At 40.4% G+C, this 14,645-nt stretch overlaps 1 protein-coding gene across 2 annotated transcripts in view; it reads right to left on the bottom strand.

Annotated features, from left to right (window-relative positions):
• Window positions 1-490: 490 nt before the first annotated feature.
• LOC135098302 (bestrophin-2-like) overlaps window positions 491-14,645 on the bottom strand; it is a 36,088-nt gene continuing 21,933 nt past the window's right edge. The window contains exons 1-2 of one of the 2 annotated variants that reach the window (XR_010266807.1): window positions 1,826-2,270; window positions 491-772 (exon numbers count right to left, since the gene is read on the bottom strand). The gene's annotated coding sequence lies outside the window, so the exon portion shown is untranslated. Of the gene's footprint in view, window positions 773-1,825; window positions 2,271-14,645 lie in introns of those variants that run through there. The other variant, XM_064000577.1, reaches the window with a different exon arrangement.

Below are 14,645 nucleotides of genomic sequence, written 5' to 3' on the forward strand. Positions count from 1 at the left end.
CTTTCTCTCACTCCTATTCTGTCCACCTCTCTAACGCAAGAGTTAACCAGTATTCTCAATCATTCATCCCTTTCTCTGGTAAACTCTGGAACTCCTTGCCTGCTTCTGTATTTCCCACCTTCCTATGACTTGAATTCCTTCAAGAGGGGAGGTTTCAAGACACTTGTCCACCAATTTTTGACCACTGCTTTGACCCCTTTTAGGGACTGGCATTTCAGTGGGCATTTTTTTTTATTAGATTTTTGTTGCCCTTGGCCAGTGTCCTTCCTACATAAAAAAAAAAAAAAAAAAAAATTAATATATATATATATATATATATATATATATATATATATATATATATATATATATATATATATATATATATATATATATATATATATATATATATATATATATATATAATATATATATATATATATATATATATATATATATATATATATTATATATATATATATACATAAAATATGAAAACTTTTTAATGCTTAACAGGAACTTGAGGCTGTGAGATACCTTTCACTCAAAGGAAACACCGATGAAGTGATAGATTATAACAACAGCACTAAATTTAAAATAAAATACATTATTGTTAATCTTACCATCAATGGCCCCAATAACCGTTAGGAAATTTTTAATCCTGAAGAACTGGTGTGCAGTTCTCCTTTGATCAAGGTGTGTTGGAGGCATCTTGATTTCCTGCACTGACTTATCACTCAACACGGTGCACACACACACTTGAAGACCCTGCTGACACTTGCTTGCATAGGTCCTGAAAGCAGATTATAAGCCATTAGTTTTCATTTTATTTATTTATTTATTTTAAATAAGATATATGTTTCTGCTGTAAGAGAGAGAGAAGAGAGAGAGAGAAAAAAAAAAAAACAGCAGCAATGTAATGTGATCCTTGTAGCTGTAGTACAGTGTTGTTTCCATGAGTGCAGCCGTATTCACGCACACATTACATCTGTCAACTTTTTTTGCCAGCAGTATAATAAATCAAGTTATCCTCAAGACAGTGTTAGAAACATGTCAGAAATAAACCTACAAGTCTAGAAATATTAGTACACATGAATAATAATGTGGTGTGTGAGGAAGGGACAGCCCCAGGGGTACTTGACAGCAGGTTTGGTAAGGTTGGCATCATCCCTCATCCCTCCTTATCAATTGTGCACTCACATATTTTGACACTATTAACTAATCTTGGCATGTTCCTAACACTGGATTACAACTTTATAAACTGTGGCATGCAGCAGGTTGACTTTTATGCCTTTTATCCTTGAAAGTCAGCCACACTTAAGTATTATTCACCACACTGAACATCAGTTTATTCACCTACAAAAGTTATTTATGGGATATTATGCAATTTGTTTACACAAAAAGTAGTGGTAATTGTTTGGAGTCCTCTCTTGTCCTTATTACACGTCTATCCTCTTCCATTCTTTCACATATACAGTACCTCTTGATAAACCTGAAACATATATGTACCCCCCATCCTTCAGGGGTTCCACAGGTTATGCTAACTTATATTAGTGTCCTTAAGGGTGGGTCTAGCCCCTGTGGTTATGTTGGATTAGGTAATGTTTCTTATAAAAGTGTACGGTGACTAACCTAATCTCTGGGGGGCCTTCGCCCATCCCTTGGACTCCCTGAAGGGCAGGGGCACTTCTTCCTCGCCTTAAAGTTACGTTTTATGTGTATCTAAAGGTATATGCGAAGAATGTAAGAGAATAGACCATTAATAAGGTCAGGGAAAGGGCTCCCTGATAACTTCCACAACAGCCAGCCCCCTGTACTGAAGCATGCAACACCAGTATCATCTTACCAGCAGTGTCTCCAATGACGTTTTGGAAGGGCCCACTGGCAAACAGTCTCTGGGCCAGCAGAACCTGGGTGTGAGTTGGTAATGCCTGGCTATGCCTTGTCCTTCTCTCCAGCTGAGGGCTGCATCTCCTCAAACAAGAGGTTTAGTAGGTCTGCCGCGGGAAGCGATATTTGATCATGAGCTCATTATCACTCAATGCCAAGGGGTCGTGGCGATCCTGAAAGCGCCTTTCTTGCCTCAAGGCACGAACGTGGTAGTATGTTAAGAAAATATCCAATATATGCACAAGAAACGACGAAAACAATACGTAATCACAGTACACACTTGTTAGTGGGTGGGGGAATGGGGAGTGCGCACGTGTGGGACAAATCAGCCTCTTCATTTGTTTTCAGTGTTCCATGCAAGATTTCACTTTATGCATCACAAAACCATGCTTCCTTGCTGGTAAAGCCTTGTAAACAATTAAAAAAAGGTTATTTTTGTGCACATAAATATTTATATAAGAGTTTTCAGGCGAGGTGGACCTACATCACCTCAGGAGGTTGTAACTTTACAACCTTGCTACTATGGCAACACCAACCTCTTATGCGTTCGTGGATACCATATGGCGGTCCGAGGTTGATAATGGGCGCTGATCGCAGTTTGTTAAAAGTAGCAAACCGTTTCGTGGATCTGGCCCCTGGATGCTTAAGAGAGAGAGAGAGAGAGAGAGAGAGAGAGAGGGAGAAGGTGATGGGGAGAGTAAGAGGGGAAGGTGAGAATGTCAGTCAGGTGATGTTTAGGTAAATGGAAGGTGATAGGGAAAGATTACGGTGTTTGTGAAAAGAAAGATAAGAAAAAGTGAGAGAGAGAGAGAGAGAGAGAGGAGAGAGAGAGAGAGAGAGAGAGAGGAGAGAGAGGAGAGAGAGAGAGAGAGAGAATGACAGGTTATGTCAAGGAAATATGGAAGAGAAATGACGAAGAGTGAAGGAAATTTGAGCGACACACAGCAAATGTACGAGGGAAAATATAAAAGAAGAAATGAGGAAGAGAAAAAAATGAAGAACTATAAAAAAAAAAAAAAAAACAGACGAGAAATAAGTGAGAAAGGAAAGAAGTGAGGGAAAGATGTAATATTAAGGCGAACACACACACACACACACACACACACACACACACACACACACACACACATCAGACAAACCAACAAGAATTGAATGAATCGTCACCATCACCATCATCATCATCAGCACATTATCACAGCACAGCCATCACAGTCGCATCACCTTCAAATCACCACCTCCCCCTTTCTCCTCCTCCCTCTCCCTCCCCTCTGCTCTCCCCACCTTCAATTTTCGAGAGAGAGAGAGAGAGAGAGAGAGAGAGAGGAGAGAGAGAGAGAGAGAGAGGAGAGAGAGAGAGAGAGAGAGAGAGAGAGAGAGAGAGATCGTATCAGTATGTTTCCCCCAACCCCCCGACAAAATTACCCAGGTGAAGAAAAAATGGGAAACAAAAACAAGGGTCAGCTGGAGGAAAAGGGAGGAAAAGGGAGGAAAGGTAAGGGGAATAGGAGAAGGGAAGAAGGGATTAGGAATGGTGAAAGAGGGAGGGGGTGACAGGAAAGGGCTCACATATTAGTTTCCTGCTGTCATGGTGATTCTCTCTCTCTCTCTCCTCTCTCTCTCCTCTCTCTCTCTCTCTCTCTCTCCTCTCTCTCTCTCTCTCTCCTTGCAAACTTAATGGACTGTCATAGCATCATTAGCACTCAAAGGATTAACAGGTAAAATATATAAATTCTATCTTTCTTTTCTTCTCTCTCTCTATTAACCCAAACATTTTTTTTTTTGCAATAGTATCCAGAATTTACCAAAGAATACCCATACCAATAAAATATATAAACTTTGTAATGAATCAACCTTTCCCCTTGAGTAATTACAAACGTGACAAAAGCCAAGCACACACCAAACAACACAAGATAAAGAGTTGTGATTGGTCTTCCCTCTGAGTGTTACCACCCTCCAGGCAAGGCGAGACCAGACCCAGGCCCGCAGGAAGCAACACAAGGCAGGCTATACACACCACTGAATCACGCAGCTACGGACGTACTGCACCAGCCAATCAGCGCTCACTTTACAAACACTCCTTGCATCGTATCCTCCCTCCTCCATTTCTAATTCGACTCTTTACTTTCCTCCATTCCTCTAACCTGTTTCCTCCCTCTCTCTCTCCCTCCCTTCAGCCTTCAGTTTCCTTTCTTTCCCTCTCCATGTCTTTTTTTTTTTTCTCTCTCTCTCTCCTTCTTCCTAACTTTTCCTCCTCTTTCCAGTTTCCCTTTCCCCTCCATCTTTCCCTCTCTTCTCTCCTCTCTTTTCTCCTCACCTACCTCTCCTCTGAATACACGAAAGAAGTGAGAATGAAAAGAGAAGAAAAGAGAAGAGAGGAAGGGGAGAGAAGTATTGGACTAGTAGTAGTAGTAGTAGTAGTAGTAGTAGTAGTAGTAGTAGTAGTAGTAGTAGTAGTAGTAGGAGGAGGGGAGGAGGAGGAGGAGGAGGAGGAAATGAAGGAAAGAGGGAAGGAAAGAGAGCAGAGAGGGAGAAAAGGGAGAAAAAATGAAAGAAGGAGGAGGAGGAGGAAGAGGAGGAGGAGGAGGAGGAGGAGGAGGAGGAGGAGGAGGAGGAGGAGGAGGAGGAGGAGGAAGTAGGAAAAGGAAGGTGGAGGAAAAGGAAAGCAGAGAGAGAGAAAGAGAAGAAGAAAGAAATACGTAGGAGAGAGAGAGAGAAGTGTAGAACAGAGATGGGAGGAGGAGGAAGAGGAGAAACAGGAGAAGGAGGAGGAGGATGGGGGAACAGGTCGCCTTGCTTCACTTACCTGCTTCACTAATGAGATGCAAATTTGCGAGCAGTGATAAGTAAGGTTGACACAGGAGACAAAACCCTTCCACACCTGCAACAATTAGGCCTCCTCTCCCTAACACTCGGAGAGCCTACTGCAATTCCGCTGGAGAAGGAGAGGTTGGCTGAATCTCTCTCACTTTTCAATCTTCTTCTCTCCCTCCCCCCCCTCTCTCTCTCTCTCTCTCTCTCTCTCTCTATCTATCTATCTATCTATCTATCTATTTATCTATGTTTATATATTCACTTATCTATTTCTATTTCCATCTCCTATAAGGTACAGTGGCGGACAGAACTCTCATTTTTATTACATTTCTCGTGTTCCCTCAAGCTTACGCCCACGAATTCTCAGACACTTTGTTTTCTCATCAGGATTATTTACAAAAGCTGCAGAAATCAATCTTGACAGTATTTTCTTTCATTCTCATCTTAACCTTCCCTTACTTTTACCACTACTAATACTATTTCTGCAAACACCAGTACTCCCATTATTACTATTAGCATGTACTGTTACTACTACTACTACTACTACTACTACTACTACTACTACTACTACTAACGTGTGTTTCATATAATTGTGAATATGCAGATGATTTAAGGGCACCGTTCCTAAGTGAGCTTTATAATCAAAGTGATTTTTTTTTAATCCAGGAGCATGGTTTGTTTATGAGTCAGCTTGATTGGTTTTATGGAGTGGGTGAGGGTGTGAATGTGCACGGGGTCAGCGCCATGGAGGAGGGTCGGCTGGTGCGGGGTAGGCCGCACGGCGGAGCAGCCATCCTGTGGCGTGACTCCAAGCGGTTTCGTGTCACTCCTGTACCTTATGAATCCAAACGATTGTGTGCTGTTCGAGTTCATTTACCAGAACAAACGGGTTTGGTGATATGTGTATATATGGCCCTGTGATGATCAAAGAAGTGACCAAAATGTGAATGAATATGTAAATATACTGAGTGATATAGCAGTTCTTAGTCTTAGTAATGATATAGATTTTATATTAGTAGGTGGTGATTTTAATACTGATTTTAGCCGTGTTACGCCCCAGACAACGGGCCTTTGTTAAATTTATCGATGAGTAACAGGTTTTATTGTTGTGATAATGATGCCTTATCCACAGTTGCTTATACTTATTGCAGTAAAGGAAATAATTTTAAATCCCTGATAGATCATTTTTTTGATATCAGACAATATATCTAACTTCCTTCAGACTTATACTACTATTGATTCTGTAAACAATCCATCAGACCATATAGCTATAAAGTGTGTTTTAGATGTTACTATTTCTTATAATGTGGAAAATATTGAGCATGAGACCTTCGAGCGCATATGTTGGCATAAGGCAAATACTGAGGATATATTAAGGTATAAAGAGTTAGTCACTGGATATCTGTTAAATGTTCCCCTACCGGAAGATATGTTAATGTGTAGAAATAATATGTGCACCCAGCATGAAATGGAAATAGCAGCATTTTATGATCATATCACCAATGCACTTATAAAGGCAAGTAAAGAGTGTATACCAAGGACAAATTGTGGGAGAGTTAAGAAAATTGTGCCAGGCTGGAATGATTGTGTTGAGGGTTATTTTCGCACTGCTTTGTTTTGGCACAGGTTATGGGTAGACAGTGAACGACCTCAGCAAGGTCTCATTGCCGAAATACGCCGTACAACACGTAAATGTTATCACCAAGCACGCAAGATGGTTATAAAGCAAGAAGAGTTAATAACTACAGAGAAATTAGCTGAGAGTTTGCAGGCTAGTGCTTCTGGTAGACAGTTTTGGAGATCTGTAAGAAACAAGGGAAAACAGAAGAAAAAAAACGCCTAAGGCAGTTGATGGAAAACATTGTCCTAAAGATATAGCTGATTTATTTAAAGGAAAGTTTGAAGAGCTTTACAACAGTACCTCATACGATACAAATGAGATGGATAGCTTAAAATCTGCCATCAACAGTGTAATTTCTTGTCAGAAAAATAGTAATGAAAGTATACTCTTGATTACGCCTGATGAGGTGCGTCAAGCACTGCGGAGAGTGAGGCCTGGAAAGGGAGAAGGTGAGGGTGACCTGATGTCTGACCATCTCATACATGCTGGTGATGTGTTATACGGACACTTGTCTGTACTGTTTTCAGCCATGTTGAGGCACGGTTTCTCTCCCCACAGCATGATGAAAGGGGTTATGATACCGCTTCCTAAAGGTCGTTGGGCAAATCTTAATACCAGTGAAAATTACAGAGCGATTACTCTTAGTAGTTTGATGAGTAAAATACTGGATAATATTGTATTGATGAGAGAAAGGGATAAACTATTGACCAATGATTTGCAGTTTGGGTTCAAAGAAGGAACATCCTCTACTATGTGTACAGCAATGGTGAGAGAAACTGTGTCTTATTATGTATCTAAAGGTACAACTGTTTTATGGGTTTACTTTAGATGCAAGCAAGGCTTTCGACAGAGTTAATTATTGCAAATTATTTGATATTCTATTGAAACGTAATGTATGTCCTCTTATATGTAGATTATTGTTAAACATGTACGTAAATCAAAAACTAAGCGTAAGATGGAATGACTTACTGTCTAGTACATTTGAAGTGAGTAATGGAGTCAAACAAGGTGGTGTGATCTCTCCTATACTGTATTGTGTTTATGTAGACGGGTTACTCACGGAATTGCGAGACTCTGGCGTTGGCTGCTACATGGGGTGGCACCTATGCAGGAGCCTTCGGGTTTGCTGATGACCTAAAAGGTCTAGCACCAAGTGTTTTTGCTCTCAAGAAGATGATAAGCATCTGTGTAGATTATGCATCGAGATATGACATTGTGTATAACGAAAAGAAAAGCAAATTAATAGTTTTCCACGGTAATAAAAGAAGTAATATAATTCCTAATGTAGAAATTAATGGTAAAACTATTGATATTATGGAGGAAATTGTACACCTGGGAAATGTTTTAGGAAGAAATATTTTTAAATGTGATACTTCTAAATGTGTGACTGATTTTTATCGACAATGTAATTCATTTTTATCCCGTTTTAAGGGTGGACTGTCACATGTAAGAAATACTTTGTTTTTTAAATATTGTTCTAGTTTTTATGGTAGTCAACTTTTAAATGTGTGTGATGGTAGCATGGAAGCGGTGTACCGAGCGTGGAGGGTTGCAGTGCGTCGAGTGTGGAAGCTGCCCTGGACCACACACTGTAGTCTGCTTCCTCACATTGCTAATGTTATGCCCCCAGAAATGTGGTTCGCAAAACGGGAGATTGCTTTTATAAACCAAATATTAACATCAGACAATATGGTTATAAGAACAATAGGAAGAATGGGGGTTTATGGAAGACATTCAATAATGGGCAGTAATGTAAGATATCTTTCATACAAATTTAATATGAATATTGGAGACATCAATAAGGTTTGGACGCAGCTGCAGTGTGACCAGTACGAACTTGGCACGGACTGGTGCACAAATTCGTGAATTGTGTTTGATGAGGGATAGATGTGATACCACAATCTTAGATGTAAGGGAAACTAAGATGTTGATTGATGCTTTGTGCACCGAGTGACGTCGGATTCAGTATGATATTGTCTAATTTAGTATAAATTTATGTCTTTTTTTTTTAATAATTAAATGAAATGTTTTTCTTTCTTTTAGTTTTAGTATGTATTTTAGTTTGTGTACACATCTTGTGTGAATAAAGAATATTGAATTGAATTGAATTGAACTACTACTACACTTTTCTAGAGCAACCAAAGAGATACAGGGGATGAGGGTTATTCCTTACAAAAAAGACAGAAGCTTTTAGATTTACATTTTTTACAGCGACGTAGGTTAAGAAGGGATCTGATGAAAGTCAAAGTTTTACAGGGGGTACAATAAGGGTGACGTAGCCAAAATTCTCAGGATCAGTAATGAGGATAGAACAAGAAATAACGGGTTCAGTCTTGAAAAGGTTAGATTTAAAAAAGAGATAGGATTGAAACTGGTTCTCACAGAGTGGTAGATGAATGGGATAGACGCAGTAATTAGCTTGTTAGTGCTGAGTCATTAGAAACTTTAAAAAATTAAGACAAATTTATGGATGGGGATGATGGGTGGAAACAGGTTGGCACGTTTCACACAGGGAGTGCCACGTGTAGGCCTCATAGCTTCCTGCTGCTTCCATTATTTTGTGTTCTTAAGAGATCAGTAGTTGTGTTCTTTACGGTGTTTTCCATATTGCCAGTTTAGAATTCTTGACTACAATCATGACTATGACTACAATCATGAAAACAGTCTCTAAAACCACAAATTATCCCCGCCACAGCCTGCTACACGTGAGGGACACAACGAGGAAATGTTTACGAGTACGAGTCAAAGTCTTTCCGCCTCGAGCACCTGTCTTGCCTGGTGGTGGTGGTGGTGGTGGTGGTGGTACCTGGTGAGTTATGGACACGCTGCCTAGTCTGGATTCAAGGCTCCGTGTGGCTCTTTAAATGTAACTTCCTGTGATTACATGTCATTAATTCCTTATTTTTCAGATCAGTGGAGCGATAGCATCTAATTAATATTGCTGACCATCATTACTCACGCCTGTTTTGTATGCGAGTCAGATGTTAACGCGTAATGCTGTGACTATATGTAATTATTAACTTTCTGATAATTCGCTGCACAAAGTTTTCTACTTTCTCTCACCGCCATTTTGTCCACCCCCTCTCCGAATGTAAGAGTCAACCAACATTCTCAGTCCTTCATGAACTTATACCGGTGAACTCTGGAACTCCCTGCCTGCTTCTGTATTTTCCCTTGCCTGTGACTTGAACTCTTCCAGGGAGATTTCAAAATACTTCTCTTAATTTTGGATAATCCGTTTTTTGCTCTACTTTTTGTGGACCTGGCGCCTTCATTGACATTTTTTTTTTTCCTTCCCCATTTTGTTGTTCTTGTTACTGTGATTACTAAAAAAAAAAAAAAATCCAATATTTAAAATCAGCAGCGTTAGCATTGGCAGTCTACTACAGAATCTTCCTTAGTTTTCATTCTTTACCCACAGAATACTCGTGACTCCGTTTTCTATGCAGGACCTACGTGGTTTTGTCTATCACCCCGTTTTCTCTCAGTACACAGGTGAAGGGAGAGGTGGGCGGGGAGATGTCTTGTCCTGTTCTATCCTGTTTTCCAACACGTAGTTTATTAATGGAGATAGGTACAGATCATAGAATGCACTTGCAATAAACTAATATGAAAATAATCTCTCTCTCTCTCTCTCTCTCTCTCTCTCTCTCTCTCTCTCTCTCCTCTCTCTCTCTCTCTCTCTCTCTCTCTCTCTCTCTCTCTCTCTCTCTCTCTCTCTGAAGCCTTTATCCTCTGAGTACCAGCGCAGGCAGTGAGAGTACAGAGCAAAGTGATGGGCAGAGGAAGAGTGGAAGCAGAGAGGGAGAGTGAGAGGGAACAGGAAAGATAAGAAGAGAGGAAATGGATGGAGATTGGCGGTGGTGATGGTGGTGGTGGTGGTGGTGGTGGTGGTAGTGGTTGTGGTGGCGGTGGTGGTGGTGGTGGAGATATTGATTGAAAGAAAACGATGCAAATGAACGCCAAATAACACCTGAGAGAGAGAGGAGAGAGAGAGAGAGAGAGAGAGAGAGAGAGAGAGAGAGAGAGAGATTCAGATGATGCCTTTCCTGATTGACTTCAAAAGATTCTCTCACCTTTGTATGCGAGAGGAAAGAGAGAGAGAGAGAGAGAGGGAAGGAGGAGGACAAAGAAAAAACAGAGGAAGGAAAGAAAGAAGGAAGGAAGGAAAAAAAAGGAAAGGAAAGCAAGAAAAAAGAAAGAGAAAGAGGAGATTATGAAGGCGAGAAGTGAGTCAACAAGAAACTTCGGTGGAAAATGAATTCAGCTGAGAGAGAGAGAGAGAGAGAGAGAGGAGAGAGGAGAGACGAGAGAGAGAGAGAGAGAGAGAGAGAGAGAGAGAGAGAGAGAGAGAGTAAAGGGGTATATTAAGGGGACAAGAGGAAATAGAAATAAGTTTGTTTAGTGCAGTGGTTAACGATTACGGGGGCAAGGGGTGAGGAGGAAGAGGAGGAGGAAGAGGAGGAGGAGGAGGAGGAGGAATGGAGAAAGGTTGGTGTCCTCTTCTCCTTATCGTGGTAATTTCAGTCAAAGTTATCTCTTGTCTGGAGGAGGACGAGGAGGAGGAGGAGGAGGAGGAGGAGGAGGAAGGTTAGTCAGCGTGAGATTTGGTTCGATCTTGTCAGTTTTTCTGTGCCTCAAGTTGTGGTGGTGAGTGGTGGTGAGGGACTGTGGTGATTAGGTCGGATGAGTGAGTGAATGAGTGAATGAGGGAGTGAGTGATTGGAGGAGTGAATGAATGAATGAATCAGATGAATGAACAGGATGACTAACTGACAAACTGAGAGCTGACTGACTGACTGACTGAATGAATAAATGAATGACAATGAATGAATGAATGAATGAATAAAGCGGATGACAAGTGAATGAACTGGTGACTTTTTAATCAACTGACTGACTAACTGGCTGACCGGCTCACTGACTGAATGAATCACTCACTGACTGACTGACTGACTAGCCGAATGACTAACTGATTATCTAATTCCCATATTTTTGCCACTTAATATTTGTGTTCCTACATTCATAAAACACACCAGCGCATACACTGAACAATAGCAACGATTTTAGCCACTGAAAGAAAAGAAAAGAAAAAAAAAAAAAAAGAAAAAAGGACACATTATCTTTTCATTGGCTTCTTCACGTCAAATTCAACTGCATTGCACAAACTATCTGCTATACACGCCTCTTTACACAGGGCGAAACTGAGGTGGCGTGGGCGTGTCAGGAGGACAGACGAGGAGTGGGTGGGGAGGAGGAGGAGGAGGAGGATGCTGTGGATGGATCTACCGGTAGGAGAAAGAGAGGAAGACCTGAGAGAAGGTTTATGTATGCAGTGAAAGACATGCTTATAATGGCTGTGACTGGGAGAGGAGCAGAAGACAGGAGTGCGTTGGAGAAGGTTGATCCGCTCTGGGCAGCAGCAGCAGCAGCAGCAGCAGCAGCAGCAGCAGCAGAAACACTGAGGCCTAGGCTTCACCCTTTCACTAACACAACATCGATTTAATCATATTCCAGATGTCACAAAGAGGATGAATTTAAGGATAATACTTTTCGTTTCCAAGGAAGGCGTTATGAATCACCCAGCTACTCTCTCAACTCCATTGCATTTTTGTGACTTATTAATGGGGGATTGGATCAAATTTGGAAGACGTGGGACTGAATGGCTTCAAAAACACTAGAGGAAGAATTCAGAAACAGTCATGCATACCCCATACTGATGTTATACAAAATACAAATAAAGGCGCAAATCAATGAATATGTTCGGGGATTATGGAAATAACTACTAATTTACTGTTACTACTAATTTTCAGACATTGCCAGTTTATTTCTCGGTAAAATATGGCGCTTTCTCTCCTCGTGATCTACACAGGGAAGGCATCAACAGTGAAACCAATCAGCTGAATGGCTCTTACACTAACCTAATCTAACCTAACTTAGCCTACACTAAACTTAACTAACATTATTTAATCTTCGCTAAAACTAACTTACTTAACTCAACATAAAATAAACTCAACTAAATAAACTTAACCTAACCTAACCTAACCGACCTAACCGACCTAACCTAATCTAAAACCTAAACTAATCTAACCAGACTAGCCTAACCTAACCTAACTTATCTAACCTAACCTAACCTAACCTAACCTAACCGACCCAACCTAACCTAGCCTAAACCTAAACTAACCTAACCAGACTAGCCTAAGCTAACCTAACATAACCTAACCTAACCTAACCTAACCTAACTTAACCTAACCTAACCTACCCTAAACATAAACTAAACTAACGTAAACTAAATTAAACTAAACCAAATTAAACTAAACTAACCTAACCTAACCTAAACTAAATTAAATTAACCTTAACTAACCTAACCTAACCTAAACTAAATTAAATTAACCTAACACTTTGATAAAAAAGCTGATGTAATTTGAAAATCATCCCTCTCTTGTTAACCTTTTCCTTGCAATGGGTGTCCTTTGTTCACACTCAGAGCAATGTAATGAAAAACAACAAAAAAGAAAGCTGATAAAAAAAAAATCGTGATAAAGATAAAGAAAGAACAGGTGAGGAGAAAAATAGAGGAAAGGAAAAAAAATATGAAAATAAAGTGAAGAGGGAAGAGGAGATAAGGAGAGAGAGAGAGAGAGAGAGAGAGAGAGAGAGAGAGAGAGAGAGAGAGAGAGAGAGAGAGAGAGAGAGAGAGAGAAAGGAAAGAAAAAAATAGCTAAATTTTATCTTTTTTTTTTCCATGCGACGAAATTTCTAAAGAGAGACTACAGTACTAAAATATATCTAAAAAAAAGTTTGTAGGTCATAATGGGAAAAGTTGTCTTGCAGTGAAGGAGTTAAAGGTGTCATTTGTTTGTTGCAGCGAGTGGCGAGCGGGCGGTGGGTGGCAAGTAGTGAGTGGTGATGGTGAGTGAGTGGACGGTGTGGCGATTGTGTGAGGGGAGGCTGGAAATAGAGCCCCCGTTTTCTCCACGCGAGTTTTAAGGGGCGACTTGACTAAAGAGAGAAAAAAAAAGGAAGAAAAAAAGTGAAAAAATAGGAAAAAAAGGAAAACTTGCGACTATTTCCAGCGCCAGGGATCGGGTATCAACAGTGGTTGGCTACCTGCACCACCAATGAGGGGAGGGAGGAATATGTTGAATACAATCAGTGGTGTTTGTGGCCCCGCGTGTGTGTGTGTGTGTGTGTGTAATAATAATAATAATAATAAACGGTTTATTATCTAGGCAGTTAACAAACTGAAAATGTACATAGGGGGTGGGGAAAAACTTAACATTAATCCTGTGTGTGTGTGTGTGTGTGTGTGTGTGTGTGTGTGTGTGTGTGTGGCGGAGGGGTATCGGTGAGGCACATGAGGGTTGTGGATCAGAATGTGAGGAATAACACCATTGATAGATATGGACAGATAGATAGACAGATATGAGGATAGATAGATAGTACACAGACAAGAAGGTAGGTAGGTAGATTGATAGACAGAAAGGTGGATAGATAGATTGATAAACAGACATACAGGACCAGACAGATAGATAGACAGATAGACAGTACGGTAGACTGATTGATAGCCAGACAGACAGATAGATAGACAGAAAGGTGGATAAGAAGACTGACGGACATTCACGTGGATGGACGGATAGGCAGTAAGGTAGATGGATGGATAAATAGACAGGCAGGCAGGTGAGTAGATAGATAGTTAGACAGATGGACAGGCAGACAGACAAACAGGTAGAAGTAGACACATAGACAGACATGCAGGTACATAAATAGAGAGAAGAGGATTTTTCTTTCACTACAGTACATTGTTATTATTATTATTATTATTATTATTATTATTATTATTATTATTATTATTATTATCATTTTTTTTCGTCGTTAAATCATGATCTTGTTCTTCACATTTACATCACTACTACTACTACTACTACTACTACTACTACTACTACAAAATTCGAAACACTTACGGAACAACCTTTCCTCTTCAATAACGTTTTGTAAGAGCTCGGTCCTCGTGTGTGTGTGTGTGTGTGTGTGTGTGTGTGTGTGTGTGTGAAAGAGGAAAATGGAACCACAAAATCCTATTATCTTATCAGAGGAACTTGTGACGCCTGTTTTCTGGGAACCGAGGGAGAGGGAGAGGGAGAGGGAGAGGGAAAGAGAGAGGGAGAGGGAAGGCAAAGATGGCCGGACAGAAGAGTGTGAGTGGAGACCGTGAAAAAAAAATGATAAAAAAACAGAAATGCAATTATGAAAAAAAAAAAACGAAGAAGGAATTGAAAGAAAACGAAGAAAAGGGAAGAGGGAAGAGAAGGGGTGAAAGATAGACTGATAGGAAAGGGAGAAATGA

Source organism: Scylla paramamosain, unplaced genomic scaffold (assembly GCF_035594125.1).
Source record: "Scylla paramamosain isolate STU-SP2022 unplaced genomic scaffold, ASM3559412v1 Contig54, whole genome shotgun sequence".
Classification (NCBI taxonomy): domain Eukaryota; kingdom Metazoa; phylum Arthropoda; class Malacostraca; order Decapoda; family Portunidae; genus Scylla; species Scylla paramamosain.